Source organism: Pteropus medius, unplaced genomic scaffold (genome assembly GCF_902729225.1).
Source record: "Pteropus medius unplaced genomic scaffold, Ma_sr-lr_union100, whole genome shotgun sequence".
Classification (NCBI taxonomy): domain Eukaryota; kingdom Metazoa; phylum Chordata; class Mammalia; order Chiroptera; family Pteropodidae; genus Pteropus; species Pteropus medius.
In genome coordinates, this window is record NW_024353908.1 from 2,466,779 (window position 1) to 2,484,795 (window position 18,017).

Genomic DNA, 18,017 nt, shown 5'->3' on the forward strand with positions numbered 1-18,017 from the left:
TGTTCCAAATAAAAGACAGAAAATTATGGAGTTTTTTTTTGAAATATGACCCAACTATAAGCTATATATAAGAAACTTCAAATATAATGATACAGGCAAGTTGAAAGTAAAAAGATGGAAAAGATATATCATTCAAACATTAATCAAAAGATAGTAAGAGTGGCTATGTTAATGTCAGATAAAGTAGACTTCAGGCACAGAAAATAACCAGAAACAGAAAGGGATGTTAAATAATGAGAAAAAGATCCATGCATCAAGAAAATGTAGCAATCTTAAATGTGTATACACCAAACAACAGAGCTGCAAAATATGTGAAGCAAAAACTAATAGAACCGAATGGGGAAATAAACAAGTTTATAATTATGACTGGAGACTCCAACACCCTCTTTCAAAAACCAACAGAAAAAAATAGGCAGAAAATCAGTAAAAATATAGAACTCAACAATACCATTGACCAAAAACTTGTGACATTTATAGAACACTCCATCCAACAACAGAAGAAAGCATACATTCTTCCCATGTGCTCACGTAACATATACTAAGATAGACCCCACATCCTGGACCGTAAAATAAACTTTGGCAAATTAAAAAGAATTGAAATCATACATAGTGTGTGTAATAGACTGCATTGTTCCCAAAATTCACATGTTGAAGTCCTAATCCCCAAAGTTACCGTATTTGAAGGCAGGCCTTTGAAGGAAGTAATTAAGGTTGAATGAGATCATGAGCAAAGCGCTAATCCAATATGACAGGTATCTTTATAAGAAAAGAAATGCCAGAGATGTGTGTGCACAAAGGGAAGGCCATGTGAGAACACATTAGAAGATGGTCATCTGCAAGCCAAGGAGTGAAGCCTCAGCAGGAATTAAACCTGCTAGTACTTTGACATTGGACTTACAGCCTCCAGAACTATGAGAATAAACTTCTGTTGTTTAAGCCACCTAGACTGTGATATTTTGTTATGGCAGTGCTAGTAAACTAATACAGTATGTTCTCTGATCACAATGAAGTCACACTAAAAATCAGTAACGAAAAGGAAAATCCCCAAACACTTGGAAACTAAACAATACGTTTCTAAATAATCTATGGATCAAAGAATTCTCGAGGAAAAGAAAACAATGCATTGTACTGAATAATAATGAAAATATATCAAAATCTATAGGATACAGGTAAAATAGTGTCAAGAGATGAGTTAATAGCATTAAATGCCTACATTAATAAAAACTCTCAAATCAATAACCTAAACTCCCTCTTCAAGAACTAAAGTAAAAAAGAAAAAATCAAAGCATACACAAAGGAAATAATAAATAGCAAAAATAAATAAAAATATAGCTCCAGCTTTCTAAAAGTTTATAGCTTATATTTAGATAGATAATATTTATATGCAACACAAAACAACGGAAAACCAGAGCCTTTCAACATCAAGAGGGATCTAGGTCTCTTTTATTTTTGAAGCTCCCAGTATTCTAAAAAAATAAAGAATGCCAAAAGAGACTTTTTGGTATTGTGGTACATTTTAAAACTTTACATTTAGTAAATTGATCCTTATAAGACAAAAAATGCAGTAATTATTCACAAGATAATGACATAATTTATAAATATATGAATTTAGCATGTACTTCAAAGGGTCCAATAATGGGACAAAAAAGTAAACCTGTATAATAGAATATAGTCTTCATTAAACACATCTCGGTACACATGACTATACCTATAGTCTTATTAAGAAATAATATCACAAACCTACATTTGAGAATCTGCAGATCATAATACATAAAATAAACCAGCAATTATTCTACTCTAATATTTCCGTTGACAATATCTCAACCAATAATAAGCCATTGAAGGTCACATTTTTTTCTTTTGCTGCTAATTATTTACAAAACTCTGCAGGGTCTACCATTTGTGGTATTATCATAAAGCCATATTCTGAAATTGCATCAGTCTTGAGTATGACAATCACATCTGTTACACATAAAAATGTCAGTATGCCTGTTATGCAAACTGAGTAGATAAACACCTAATTACCCAATACGAATGCACAAAATGCAGGTTTTGAATGTGAAAATATCACAAGTGTGCCGTGGTAGAACCTAACAGAATTGTCCTGGAGAGAAACCCAAGGCATCTGACTGTATGAACCAGACATTTATATGGGCTACTTCCACTATCTCATCTGCCATTCGATACTTTGGAGGCATGCAGCCCCCATGGAGACCACTTTTGCCAATGGTTCCGCCTGTTACAGAACCACATGGGAACAGTTTCAAGTGTGCCAAGGTAAAAAGTGCTATCAGATCAGGAGTCTGCCAGTGCAAATCTGCTGTCTTAGCTAAATGTCCTCTTGCCTGGCAAAGAGTCAGCTTGCCTTGCCCCACTCAGATTCAATTTTAGATTGCAAGTCTGCCTATTTCAAATGAGAGTCAATATCATGAGTTCCATTTTTCTACATTAGCAGGCTCAACTGATAGACACAGGTCTCTTGCGGATACAGTGAGAGGTTCAAATTTGAATCGCAGGGAGGAATCAGAGTCCAGTGGATTGGGCCATTTAGTCTTTGTTCAATTGCCCATGAGTCATGTAAGCTTAAAGCCAGTCACTTCAACTCTCTAAGCCTCAGTTTAATCATCTGTCAACAGGAATACTGCCCAACCTCAGGGTTATTGGGAAGACAGAGTGAAGTAATATATGACAAAACATGTGGTAGACATCAGGCCCTTAATAAACATTAGTAATACTAATAGCTGTCTGTTTCAAGCAAGAAAGCCAGAGGAGAAATTCAAAGGGGGAGCATCTTGCTGGTTCCTCAACTTGAAAAACTGGGAGAATAAAATGTCTACACCTGGATGGTCTTAAAGAGCTTAAAAATGAATCTGGGTCACAAACAACCTCTGCCACTATGAGTTTCTAGTTGAATTATATCCCCATTGTACTTTTCCATTAAAATGGAATTACTCCCTAGTAAGTTTCTTACCACTGTGATAAGAAGTCAGGAGGTCACTAGACCTTCACATCTGCCAAAAGAGGTTAAAAAAAAAAAAAAGTATTTCCATTTAACAATCGAACCTCTAAAAGGCTGGGAAACAAGAGTAAAAACTTGAACCTTATTTTATTTTATGCCAAAGCTCATGCCCCCTCCTCTGTACCACAATGCTTTGTGATGCTTTTCAATACCAGCATAATAATTCCTCTGAAAGTGACTCAAGTTTCACTAATATCTAATATTTATAATGTGTCAGCCACTTTCAAACATTAAATTATATAATTCTTCAACCATCCTTTGTTGATATGAATAATAACAACCATTTATGGGAAGTCTACTAGGTGCCAGGTGCTGAACTAGGTGCTTAGTATCTCAGAACAGCCCAGTCGAGTATTATTTTCTTCTTTTCACAGAAAAGAAAACATGGAAATGACATGAGGCTAAGTGACCAGTAAACTGGCAATTCAGGATTTGAACGTATGTCTATCTTCATTACTAGAAACAATACAAACTTCCCTAGTCAAAAGATTAAAATATGCACTAATGTATAACAAAATAATCAAAATTAAAAAACTATCTTAATATATAGCCAGGTGTAAAACAGAATAAGGAAATTCCTAACTGTCAGAAATAAAGAGAAAACTAAGTCTTAAGGAAAAGTAGAAGATAAAACTCATCAGTGGTAAAAGAATCAGATATAAGCCATAGGGGGCTAGGGGCAGGAATTTAACAGAAGTGAGGAGAAGGAAGAGGAGAAGTCACACCCATGAGAGTCAAAACTAAACTTTGTTTAAAAGCAGGAGCCATGAATGCTGTGCATTTTATTCTACAAGCTCAGTTTGCCGGCCTCAGAAAGCTACAAGGAAGTTAGTCATGTACTTAGGGACAAGGTTCAAAAAGAATAACCTGTAGGAAAAGAACACCAAACCTGTGCCACTCATGAGATGAGGATCATATTCCCAGGATATGGAAATCTCACCATAGAAACTAACAGAACAGTTTGTCCAAACCAATAAAACTCATAAATCCTTAGAAGAGGCAAATGCAAAATCACTCCTCGGAATGACTCCACAGGGAAAAGTCTACAACCCAGGACACTGGGATTTATGTAGTAAACAACCCCTACTGAAGAATTGCTCAGAGCAAAAGATTACAAGCCCTACACAGAAATAAGCCACATTGAAGCAGAGTTAGAAGATGCAATTAATGGGATCATTTGAACTCTGAGAATTGAAGATAATAGAGCAGTCCAAAAGAATCTTGCAAATAAACATGAAAGTAAGCTTCAAATAATCTAAGAAATAGAGAAAAGAACAGAAACTCTGTGTCAAGAACAGATTAGGTATAAATGTATTTTTTAAAGAGAAATTCTAGATATAAAAATATATAAGCAATGTTATTTTTTAAATAATGTTAAAGTTTCAGTTCAAAAGTCATTAAGTAGAGTTCATCAAGATGGATGTCCATACAAGGTTCATGAATGGGGTCACAGTTGCGATGAGAAATGGACTACATATGGGTAGGACTGATGCAATAAATAAATATATTAAGGATAATAGGAGTCACTTTCCTCACATTAGAGAAAAGAATGGTAAATATGAAAAGAGAAAAAATAAAATTGATTGGAATTGAAGGTATCCTTGACACTTATGGCTGTCAATATAAACAGTTTGGGAAATAAATGTAGAAATATATACATGTGTCTATGGCCATGCTACCCTGAACAAGCCCGATCCTGTCTGATCTCTGAAGCTAACAGGGGTGAGCCTGGTTAGTGCTTGAATGGGAGACCACCTAGGAAGACCAGGTGCTGTAGGCATAAAAAAATAAATAAATAATAAGGGATTGTAAACTGACAAGGTCCTTACAATCTGTGAGGACAACCAAGGGTTGCCTCACCTAAAACATAAAAATAAATAAAAAATAAAAATAAATAAAAGAAATATATACATGTATACATACATACATATATTTATGTATATGTATTATGCATGCACGGGAGAGAGAGAGAGAGGGAATATGTGAGTGAGAACTGAGATTTATAGCACTCAGATCTCACTTTCTAAATAACCACTCTGCACTAAAACAAGAACCAGGCTTCTTTGGTTAAATGGCTGCTTTCAAGGGTAGGGCAGGGAAAGTATAAGGTGAGATTGGAATATCTTTGTAACAGAAAGTAAGAAAATGATAAAAAAAAATCATGGGGAAATAGCAAAAACACAGACACCAGTGTAAAAGGACTCCTAGACAAATTTTGGACAATTTGAGTGTAAATAAAAATACATATTGCAATCGATTATAATCCAATGAATAAAACAGGAATTCATGAGTCCATACTGATATAAATAATAAATGAATATGTGTGAAGAAAAGGAAGCTTTTCCTTACAGTAGACTGTTAATGAATAAATGGAAATAGAATAAAGAAACCAGAAAATCACAATTTGATAACCATCAGAGTAATAATTAATTCAGCCAACAAACGTCAACAGATGCTAAAGCTTCTTGGTGAAAGTTTAATGAGAAATAGGATATTCGTATAGTTTCAAAGTTCTTCTTCACAAAAACCTTATTAATTTCAAAGGGATAAAGAGTACCTTTACAGTGGAGAATCCTGACAGCTACCACTTTAATCATGGTTATAATCACCAGCAGTAGAACAAATCAAAATCATGTGCCAATTGATTGGATGCAATGAGAAGAATATGGTATCATTTCTGTGATATTCCTATCAAAATTCATAACCTGAATCAGAGATACAAACACTGAAAGACATTACAAAATTACTGGGCTGTAATCTTCAAAAGTTTCAACATGAAAGTCAAGGAAGGAAGACTGAGGAACTGTTCCAGAACAAAGGAAATTAAAGAGACGAGACAACTACATGTAATGTGTGATTCTGTGCTAGATCCTTTTACTGTAAAGGGCATTATTGAGACAACTGACAAACTTTAATGAGGTCTGATTAGATGGTAGTAATGTATCAATGTCAATTTCCTGGTTTTGATGTTTGCTTTATGCTGGAGAATTTTCTTGTTTGTGAGAATTACACACTAAATCATTGGAAGTAATAGGGAATCACATTGGCCACTTACTCTTAAGTATGTCAGGAAAAAAATAAAGTTCTTTATCATATTCTTAGAAGTTTTCTCTAGGTTTGAAATTTTTTCATATTAAAAATAAAAACATCAAACAGTAGAGCAGGCACAACTAATAATAAGTCAATTGTTTAAAACCTAGAACAGAAATTATTTTAAAACAAAGGGACACACATATAAGGACAACTAATTTCGATAAAAGCAAAAACATACAATGGAGAAAGGAAAGCTTCTTCAATAAATGTTGTTGGGAAAATCGGCAAGTCACATGCAAAAGAATGAAACTAGACTGCTTTTTGACACAATACATAAAAATTAACTCAAAATGGGTTAAAGGTTTAAATATAAGCCCTGAAACAATAAAATACATAGAAGAAAACATAGGTACTAAACTTATAGGCCTTAGTCTCAGAGAGGTTTTTATGAACCTGACCCCAAAGACAAGGTAATAAAAGCAAAAATAAATGAATGGAACTGTATCAAACTAAAAAGCTTCTGCATGGCAAAAGAAACCTATATAATTTTATTAACCAATGTCACCCCAATAAATTTAATTTTTAAAAAGTGATGCTAACAAGAAAAAATAAATCAAAAACCGTATGCTATATGACTATAAATGCAAAAAAAGAAACCAACAAAATGAAAAGACAACCAACTGAATAAGAGAAAATATTTGCAAACAATGCCTCAAATATATAAAGAACTCATATAACTCAACAACAAAAAATCAAAAAATGTAATTAAAAAATGACCAGAGGACCCAAGAAGACATACAAATGACCAACAGATATATGAAAAGAAGCTCAACTTCGCCAGCTATAAGGAAAATACAAATCAAAACCACAATGAGATACATCTCGCACCTGTTAGAATGGCTATTATCAACAAGACAAGAAATAACAAGTGTTGGAGAGGATGTGGAGAAAAAGGAATCCACATACACTGCTGCTGGTAGCATAAACTGGTACAGCCACTGTGGAAAACAGTACAGAGGTTCCTAAATTAAGAATAGAGCTACCATATAACCCAGCAATTCTTCTGGGTATCTACCTGAAAATTTTGAAAACATTTATTTGTAAAGATATATGCACCCCTATGTTCATTACAGCATTATTCATGGTGGTCAAGACTTGGAAACAATCTAAATGTCCTTCAATGGATAATAGGATAAAGAAGATGTGGTACATATATACAATGGAATACTACTCAGTCATAAGAAATTATGAAATACTGCCATTTATGACAACATGCATGATGGATGAATCTTGAGAGTATCATGTTAAGAAAAATAAATCAAATGAAAAAGAACAAGAACCATGTGATTTACTCATATGTGGGATATAAAACAGAAAGCAAAAAACAAACAAACAAAACGAACTAATAGACACATCAAAAAGTATGGGAGTTGCCAGAGGGGAAGGGGCTGGAGGGAGGATGAAGAGGGTTAAGGGGGACAAATACATGGTGACAAAAGGAAACTAAACTTAAGAGGGTGAGCATGCAATGCAATATAAAGATGATGTATTATAGAATTGTATACTTGAAACTCACAGAATGTATAAACCAACGTCACCCCAATAAATTTAATATAATAAAAAATGTAAAAATAAATAAAACAAGAGGACTAAAACATTGGTCAAAAACAAACAAATGGAAGGTTTCAGAATTTGCCAGGGCCTTTCATTAGGTCAGAGGAGGGTAGATGTAGTGTTTAACATTAGAATTTAAGAAGGCACATGAAAATTTCAAAGGTAGAATAAAGTAGAAAAAGAATGAAAAACTTTCAAATTAGTAGAGGAAAAAATAAGGAATGACAAAATGATCAATCTTGTAGAAAACTAGATAAAAAGTAAAACCATGGAAACTGAATAAGTATGATTAAAAAAAACAAAAGCAACACTGAAGTAAACATCCTAGATAAACCTCTTTCTATAAATATAATCATATCTTTAGAATCTCTGAAAATGGAGTCACTGTGTTAAAATTTATGCACAGAACTTTATTACAAACACATAACATTTGATTTATCAATGTTATAGTAACTTCGTAAACTATATATTTTTAATAAAAAAAAATTATTTGTATATCTCTTAAACTTTACTTTGCCATGCTCCACCCATTGATAATACTATAGCCACACTATTCCTCTACCTGCTCCTCAAACAGGCCAACCTCTTTCGCCCTTAGGGCATTTGTATATTCTGTATCCTAGGCATGTTTTGGTCTCCTACTTTCCCCCACGCCCCATTACAAACATGCTCCTTTTGGTCTTCCCGCAATCACCACCTCCCCAAAGAAGTCCTCCTTTACATTCTTGTTTAAGTAGCCCTTCCTGGAAGGTCACCTCCCAGGTAACCCACAGCCACTCTCTGCAGAAAATTTTCAACGTTCTCTTCTAAAACTGAGGAGTGTAGCATCCCACCTTCTTATGTTAATTTTTGTAACATTGTCTTTATCTTTCGACACACCATATTCAATTTTTTTCTTTCATAAATCAAGCTTCTAAGTGCTAATAAAACATATAATAAAAAGGTAAATGGCCTCTGTATTAATCTTAGGTAATGCCACCAGTAATATGATTTTAAAGCCATATTCTCAAATTACATAAACCCTGTGGGGCTGATTGTCAATGTCTTTTATTCGTAAGAAAGCCTCATTGTTGCTGTCATGTAGTTTATGCCAAATCTTTTTTCTCCTCCTTCTAAAAAAAAGAAAAAGAAAAGAAAAACTTTGTTATAAAGAGACCCTTGTGAACTTAGTGCTGGTGAAAGGAGCCATACTAACAGTGTTCATAACCTTGGCTTAACCACAGGAGAAACCCTATCTTATAAATAGCACCGATATGCTTCACAGACACATCAGAAAATTGAGTTTTCCCAATAACAACCATCTAATACTGATGAGAATTTTTGTCATTTGAGTTCTTGCCATTTCCAGTAGGAAACGACCTGGACTACCACAAAACAACTGGCTTTAAGGGTCTGGTAATGGCCGCCAGGCATGAGCTGGTGCATTATTAACATTACTAGACCTGTCTGTAGCATTTAGGATTTCCAGAGTGTTTTACAATCCATTTTCTTAGTCATAACTCACAGACTTGTGAAGGAGGCAGCTCCTGTCATTTTTGCTTTGCAATTTGAATGCTGATCCATGGAAAGGTTAAATACCGTTTCCAGGGTCACCAAGAGTTTTCCTGACAGAGCCTACTTAAGCATTCATTGCCTCTGACATAGGGCTCTAGGGAGAAGGAAAGAGACTAGGTGAGGAAAGCCCTAAACTACAATGAAAACACAACACTATAAGTATATGGTCAGGAATAACCTCTCTCATAAACTGCTAAAGAAAACTATACCACAAAATATTTACCTCCAATTCCTGCTTATATTAAATAACATTATTCTTAGAATTCTTGGGGAATAGCAAAGCTATAAATTGAAGAAGAATAGGAAGAGGATGAAAGAAAATACATTGACTTTTTTAATACCTAGATATACTATTTATTTTTTATCTGTATCATGTTGAAACTAACATATGTAGCTTATATTTACAAATACTAATGTAGTTCTGTCATATGTGCTGAAAGCATGAGGTATTGTTTGATTTTTCTAAGGGTCATAAGAAGATCTCACTGTCAAGAGAACCCTCTCATTTTTCAGAGAACACTATATTCAGAAAAGTTAAGTGGCTCACTCAACATCACACAGGTACCCAGTGCACCTTGCCCCCAGCTCAGTGCCCTGCCCCAAAGTCATGCTATCTCCTCTGGCCTTCCTTTGTTGGATATGACTGATACTCTTAAATATGTGGAAAACAACATCTATGAAGACATTTAATTTGGGAGAGGTCATGAGTAGAGGGAACCAAGGCAAAAAGAGCTACTAATCAACTACAGAGGATTTGGATGAAATGCTAACAATACCCTGATCTGCTCTGATCGAAAAAACCTTTAAGGAAAGGAATTCATCATTGCTCAGTCATCAGAAATCCAGTTTACTTCTTATTCTAACAACTTGGTCAAAGAGAAGGGTGGAAATGCACATTAGCTTTGGAGGTGGACTGTGATGCCGATCCCAGGCTACTAGTCCTCACAATCATTTCTTTATTCAAACTGGCTTCTGCACATTGAAGGGTAAAATAATGGTTATTTCTAGAGGAAAGCACAATACTAGTGTACAAATCAAATCTCTAGCCTGTTCTCTGTTTATTCCAGATTACTAACTTATTTCCATTGCACTGTGGTTCATGAATACATTTGATCATAATAACTTGGCAGTTCTTGGGAATTAACGTTCTTTAACCCAGAGTAGAATGGATATCAAGGGCTATGGAGCAGACCTGGAGTTTCAAGAAATTCCTTTCAGTCATACCATCCTCTAAGCAGAGTCCAGGCCTGGATCTTTCACTCTTGACTTCAGCAGCAAACCACAGACTTTTCACTGTGGGATTTGGGGATTTGATTTGTTTTCTCTTAGCCCTATGACCATGGTTTACTTTCCTAGCACGTGAGCAAGTTCATTGTCTTTCTGCCAAGCTCTACAGTTTGTCCCCCCAGAACAGACTTGGCACCCAAGACAACATAGTTAGGCAGGCCACAAATTCTCCAGAATGAGGAAATGTTGGAGGCAGATAATAATTCAGCTGAGCATTCTTCCTGGCAGGGAGAGGGAGAGCCTGATTTGGACCTTAAAAGCCTAGTGGCAACAACAAATGAGCATTGGCCTGGTCCTCTCAGGCAAGATGAGGTAGGTAATGTGAAAATAAATTTGAGTTATTTGCAGCATCTCTCTACAATTAAAAAGAAAATCTGGTCACACTCTCATATAGGCCACTTTCGTGGAGTCATTCAGCTTTGTGCCCCTTGTTTGTGATTCCAAGCTCTTTGCATCTCTGACTGCTTCCCAGTACCTGAGGGTCAAGTCTCCCACTGAGAGCTTGGAAAGGAAAGCTAAAAAGATTTGGAGCTGGTGCGGGCGACTGTAGAGCACAGATGGCCAGTTAGCGACGTAATCTGTGTGTCTGCGAGGCATGTGCTGCAAGGAGGCAGCTGCTAAACCAAATGAATCAAGCCACGGTTTTTAAGGAGAGTGAGGATTGGAAAATGATAGAATTTTTGAATGTATGCAGCTGTGCAGGGCTATGATCGATGGTTAAAAATCAGAATTCTATGCACTAATTGATTGAGGGTTTCCCCAAAGTGTGACTCTCTGGAGAGTCCGAGTAATAATCCATTTCACTGGGGGGTCATTTTGCAAGCTCAACTTTAACTCTCTCAGTCTATTGTTCTACTGATATGCCGGAATGTGTTTTAGAATTATTGGTGCTCTGTGTTTTGGGATAAGATAGCAGGTCCAGATTTAAAAGAAGGTATTGAGCTGAAGGAGAGCAGGGAATGTTTTTATTCCATTTATTCCATTTATCACTTAAATGTGTGGCTTAATCTGTACAACTGGGTAAATTCTGAATTTTCTATCCATGGTGTAACCAATAATGTTAGTGGAAAATGAGCCAACATTACTTTGTTCTGGCTACATGAGCTGCACTGAATTCTAATTGTGTTGCTCTATCTAAGCCCCAGAATGGAAACTGCCAAGATCAATTCATTTTGATAAATCAGCTGTTTCTGGTGGCCATCTACACTAAACTACAGCTGCTTTGCTTTATTTTTCCTAACAAAATGAAGCAAGTGTGCTCCAACTATTACTCATATTGTTTTACTAAACTAATGAATTGCTCTGGGAAGCCTGTTATGAAGACTTTTGATCAATTATTACATACAAACTAGTTAAAAGGAAATACATCATAATTAAGCTAACAAATCTGCTGTGTTGCTACCTCTCCTGATGAATAAATTCCTTGGACATGGAGGGGTTGGTGGGTACATAGGGATACTTTGCATTTTTCAGTTTATTGATTTTCATACTTTATAATATGATGGATTAACAAACACTGGCTCACAATTGCTCTTTGTCCAGAGTTGAATGGAGGAAAAAAATACCTTTTGGTCTCTTTAAAAAAATTTCCTGCACATGTAAGAGGAATAAGCATATGGTCTCCAGCAATAATACTGAGAACATTCACCTAGATCAAAATAAGGAAATGTATTTCAGCTGTCACTACTATGTCATTACAGCCCCTACTCAACTGCATTTACGTTGCCAACAAGAAGCCTCACCAGATCAAAATAATTGGAGTCAGGCCCCAGACAGCTGTGGCCTAGATAAAGAAAAACGAATGATTTTCAGTCTCCTGGATACCAAGAAACAGGCTATGTCATCGATGGCTGGTTAGTGATCTTGTTCTTCACTTCAGTACTGTTCATCTGAGTGTGGCACTTTCTGCATAGTTCTTGGACTGTCGTTACTTGTTATGGTTTAAAGAGAAAAGGATTCCATTTTCTTTTAAAGCCTTTTACAGCAAAGTTAGGGACTCAGACATTAAGGGACACAGAGAAAACTTTAGGAGTCTATAAAAAGAACTAACAATCCAATAGAATATAATAATATAATTTTATTGAAAAATAATAATTTTATTTTTTAAAAACTGAGGTGAAATGGACATATATACATATTTATGGACTATTAAATGACATATAGAATGTGACTCTAAATTAAAATTTAACCTTATATCTTACATAAAAAACGAAAATGGCTAAATGAAAACTAAGTAGTTAAACGTATTACAGGAATTTTTGGATATTTGTAAGAAATTAGCCCTTTAATACCTATGTTTAAAGACACTGTTAGTGAAATGCTCTATGTGATGAAACTTAATAATTAAAAATTTTGCTGGTCAGATATGAATGTGGGAAGGATCAAAGTTTGGACTTTATGCCCAAACAAATAGAAAAGAGTCTCTAGACTTTGGGGTAGTACATATCTTAGGAAGAATCAGTGTGCCATCTTCTTCTGTCCCATAAAAGAAGCTAAAAAAGAGTCACTTTTATTGGCCTCCACTTTCCCTGGCCACTGAATGATCTTGTTCTTGTCTGAGGGGCTCTTCCCCAGGAACTCTTGAGTCTCATTCATAGAGCTTCTTGTGGCTCTAAGTTCTTGTTTCTCTCTGTAATTAACCTTCTTTTTCCCTAAAATAAAGATAAGAACACCATATATGAGATAATTTTAGAAAACCAATATTAAAAGAGTCAAATCACTAGTAACTTAGAGAGTGGTCCCAACTTTTCTCACATCATAGAACACATAAAGTTAGTGTTTGTACAGATGAGGCTGTTTGAGGTCAGGCAACCTGTCGCCCTGTGGACTGAGAGCACAAATATCTCAAGCATACTGTAAGCCATTCATATGGGAAGTTTTGCTGTCCAGCAGAAGTTCGTAACTTTTTTTGTACCACGGACCCCTTTAGTATATAGTGACACCTATGGATCCCCTCTCAGAATAACATTTTTAAATGCAAAAAGAATAAAATTCCTAGGATTAAAAAGGAAACCGATTATTTTGAATTACAGTTATAAAATATCCAAAAACCAAATACACAATATAGTATATGTGCTTTTTTGTTACGGCCTTAAATAAGATCTAGTAACAAGTCTAGCAACTACCATGATTTCAAAGTACTTATGAGTATAAGCAATGTTTTAAGATACCTGCAATGATTAAACTGTGACATGAAAATATTTATTTCTGCAAAGTCATGCATGGTGCTAGTATTGTAGTAGTTTGTGGCCTGTATTCATAGTTGAGGGAAATGCCAAATTTCAGTTAGAAGTGAAAGAAAATAAAGATGTAATTCTTTTCAAATCCCAACTCACAGACTCCCTGAATTTTCTCCATGGAGCTCAGTTTGAGAACCTTGAATTACAAGAAGAAAGATACAGGATAAAAAGAGTCTTCTCTGTTGCTTTCTATTCTTCCCTGTTGCTTTCTATTTTTCCATTTCCCCAGATTTGTCCTGTGTCTCTTAATCCCCTTCCCTGTCTCCTTTTCCTGCAGTTTCTCGATATTTCCTCTCTGAATCTGTCTTTTCTTCATTCTTTCTCTACTTCCTCCTCTCATCCTCTTTACTACATTTTCTTTTCTCACTTTACATAATCCACTTCTTGATAACACTCAGCACATGGGCAGGCCCATCCGGGAAGGCCCTTGAATTGGTATATTCATGGCAAACAGTGGAGGTTTGGGCAAAGAAAGAAATGCACCTTGAAATAAAACCAAGCTATGAAAAGGATGCAGCTTGCTCCAGGCCAGACCTCTCTGGCATAAATAAAAGAAAGAAAGCAGCTTCCACGGCTCAGGATGAAAATGGGCAATTATTTGTGACATTTTAGTCAAAATAGTCTGTAAGTTATCCAATCTTCAAAGTAGAATATTTGCAGGCATAATTTTTATCACTTAAATATCAACTTCATTCTATAGAAACTAAGGTTACATTAGTTAATCTCATATCATAATAGAAATTAGTAGTAACAAAACCCTAAAAATATTTCTTGACACTCAAGGAGATGACGAGGAAGCGCAAGCATTTAAAATTGTTATTCACGTACCTCGAATACACAACCATACAATGGCACTCAAAACTATAATACTAGTTCACACACACACACATACCCTCCTTTCTAGAAGCACCTTATATGATTATTCTCTCAGATGCCACTGAATTCTCTGGTTAGCCTTCTGGGTCACCACTGAGTAATGCAGAAGACTGTTATATCCCCCTAGTAAATAATTAAAGGAAATACTGAATAAATATGGAAACAATAGTAAAACGAGACTCATAAATGAAAGTTTGTTTTCAAATTGTGCCAGATAGATTGGAGTTACCAATGAGAGTGAATTAATTAAATGTTAACTATTTCATTTCAATAAAGCACATGTAACGATATTTATATAATTTTGTGTAAGATTATCTGAACTAATTTTGCAACAACAATTCAGCCACCTGGATAGAAAACTGTCTGAAAAAAATAATTTATAAGAATGTCAATTGAGAAAAAATACTTAATACTGTTCTATCTCGCCAAAAAAAATGATGTCTATTCCAATTACTTCTGACATGAAGATTTTCGTGTTATTTTCTTCTTAATTCAACATGAAGCAGACCCAATCAGGAGGCATGTGGAAGCATCTATGCGAGAGCCACACTTGAATTCACACTTTTTTTTTTTAGATGACTCATCCCTTTCCAGACTCCAAGGGTTTCCTTTCTTGTTGTTTCAAGTACAAATAAACATGATGTCTCTGGTTCATATCCTGGCTTTACTGACCAATTGTGTGACTTTGAGCAGTTACTTTCTTCTAAGTCTCAGTTTCTTCGAATATAAGAGAGGAGTAATTCATAAAGTAATTATAAAATCAGGACAGACAATCCATGCAAAGTTAATAGTGCTGAGCCTGGCACAGATAAGTTCTCAGTAAATAATATGGTGACAGTCTTTAGTTGATCATCCAACTGACCAGATAATACTTCAAACTATGAGAAGGAAGCACAGTTGAATTTTGTATGATGTGGAATGCCTTTTACCTCCTTAGGAATGCCTTTGTTCTCCTTTTAGATGGTGAAATATATACCAATAGTATGTTAATGCTATGCCATACTTCACACACAAAGTTGGTAGAAGTATGATTTTAATGTCAAGTATAAGCATCTCATATTATACCTAGGACTATGTCATCTCCCCTGATACCACTTAAAGAAAAATCACATCCACCTGGAGAGACAGCTATCATTGTTTCTATTAGGGAGAATAAATTAAAATTTTGTGATTTCTGTACTTCAAAATCCAAAGTACATTGGCTTAGCCTGGGGATTTCCAAAATAATAATTTTTTAAAGTAATAGTGATCTTTAAAACTAGGGAAATGATTAAAAATCCAACTCCTTTATTCGATATATTCAAATATAGTATCTATAAAAACTTTGTGTTGTGGTAATAATGTCTTACTATTTCCTCTCTCTCCTTGGTCTTTTCATTTATTCATTTCCCATTAATCGTAAAACTGAAATAAAAAGAGAATGAATTTTTTAAAGTCACTTTCCATTCTGGAGCTTTGTTAATTTCTTCTAAGTGTACTTTAGTGCAGTTTAATTTGTACCAAGGGTAGCGCAGTGTTATTGCACTATTCGCTTATTCCTCCAGATAGAAGCAATTAGCTGGGCTAGCCAAATCCTCCACCTGGCCACCATCAGCATATGCATAGCGCCAGGAGAAAACAGGAGGCTGAGTATTCCTTAGGGCCTGTTTCTTTTGGTATTCAAAATCCTCACTTTCTCCAGTGGGCTTGTGGTAGTGGAGGCATATTTATGGAACTCGGATCATCTCTGATCCTATTCCCTGTAGACAATGAACATAGTTATATTTCTATCCTGATAGATTAGTACCACATTTTTTCTATTTAAAAGCTATTGCACTGACAAATAAGACATATTTAAAATGTGCTTACTAATTTGACATTGGTTGATATTGGTTGATACTTCTAGGGCATGTGCGCACGCACGCGTGTGTGTGTACAATACTACCAAGCAATTTTCTATGACATCAGCTGGGTGTCCTACAATTTAACTCGATTCTGATACTATCCAACCTAGAGTTAGCATCAAATCCCACAGGTTAAGGGCTCAGTCTCACAAAACTTGACCACTCCCCAACTTCAAATGTCAATCTAAAGTTCTGGTTGTCGTCACCTGTGCTTTTGACCCACAAGCTGTAGACTGGATTTTCCCATGACCCCCTCTTTGAATGTGAAAAATGTATAGATTTTGAACTACGGTGAGATTGTCTTTGTAGGGTAACTGGACAACGCCATCCTCTGAATTAGATTTGATAAGTTTGAAGTGTAACCTGATATATACCTATGTTGAAAATGGCTTTTCTCTTAGATGTTAGCATTACTAGTTTTTAAGCATTCTTTCCAAAACTTAGCATTTTCTTTAATTTATAAGAAGTTCCACTTCCTAGATGTTATCTGATGAGTTCTCATTTTGACCTAGAAAAGATTGAACTGAAAAATTAAATCATGCTTCATCTAGGAATCTAGTAACCAAGAATGCAGACTTTTTTAACTAAGAACCCATTACGTCACATTTGAATGAAGCAGAACGTTAAGCATCTTGTATAAGATCAATGGTGTGAGGAAATGTGAAATAATTTTAGATGAATAAAACAAAACGATATTTTTATTCTTCATGAAATGCTTGTAATTAACCTCATATTTTTATTTTTGAACAATATTTATATCTTTCTCCTTAGGTTTCAACAAGAGACAGAGGATTCAGAAGACTTCATCTTGGAGGTCTTGTAACTTTCACCTCATAGAATGATGATTCTTGTCCTTGGTCATGTTTCTCCTGGTCTTAGATGCTGCTAAATACCAAACCCACAGGTGATTCAGGAAAAATGCTGAATGAGCCATTAAACCAAAGAGCTGAAGGGAAGCCCCAAAGATCTTTTAAATCAAGTAACCAAAAGTTGCAAGTTTCTTCTTCTAAAGCAAATCAAATCTTTCTTTTTAATTAGTTTGGAAAACCATCTGTTAAATAGCTTCTTTCTTTACTGTGTATGATTTAAACAGCTGTTCACAGTTGTAATCTAGGTGCCTAGCCCAGAGCCTTGTACATGGAAGATGCCATAGAGATATCTTTAGAAATAATAAGAGGTTAGTTTAGTGAATAGATGAATGAGTGAGTGAGTGAGTGAGTGAGTGAGTGAGTGAGTGAGTGAAGGAATGAATGAAGACCATATTCTTAATCTATCACTACCAATTTAGCAGAAATGTCCTGAGAAGTGTTGTTGTTAACAATATATTAACATATCAATATATTAACATTCATCATCATCACATATTCCCTATTCATACTGTCAAAACTGTGCAAATGTAGAATTAAACTCTAGACTGTTCTGTAGTATAAGAAGGCAGAGAACAGAGCAAATCAAGGTGGAGGAAATTTCCCAGTCTCTTTAACTTCTCTTATAAATTAACTATCCTACATG

General features: G+C 35.2%; 1 pseudogene; it reads left to right on the forward strand.

Moving 5' to 3' along the window:
- Positions 1-4,681: 4,681 nt before the first annotated feature.
- On the forward strand, positions 4,682-4,799 carry LOC120593860 (uncharacterized; annotated as a pseudogene).
- The last annotated feature ends 13,218 nt before the right edge of the window (positions 4,800-18,017 follow it).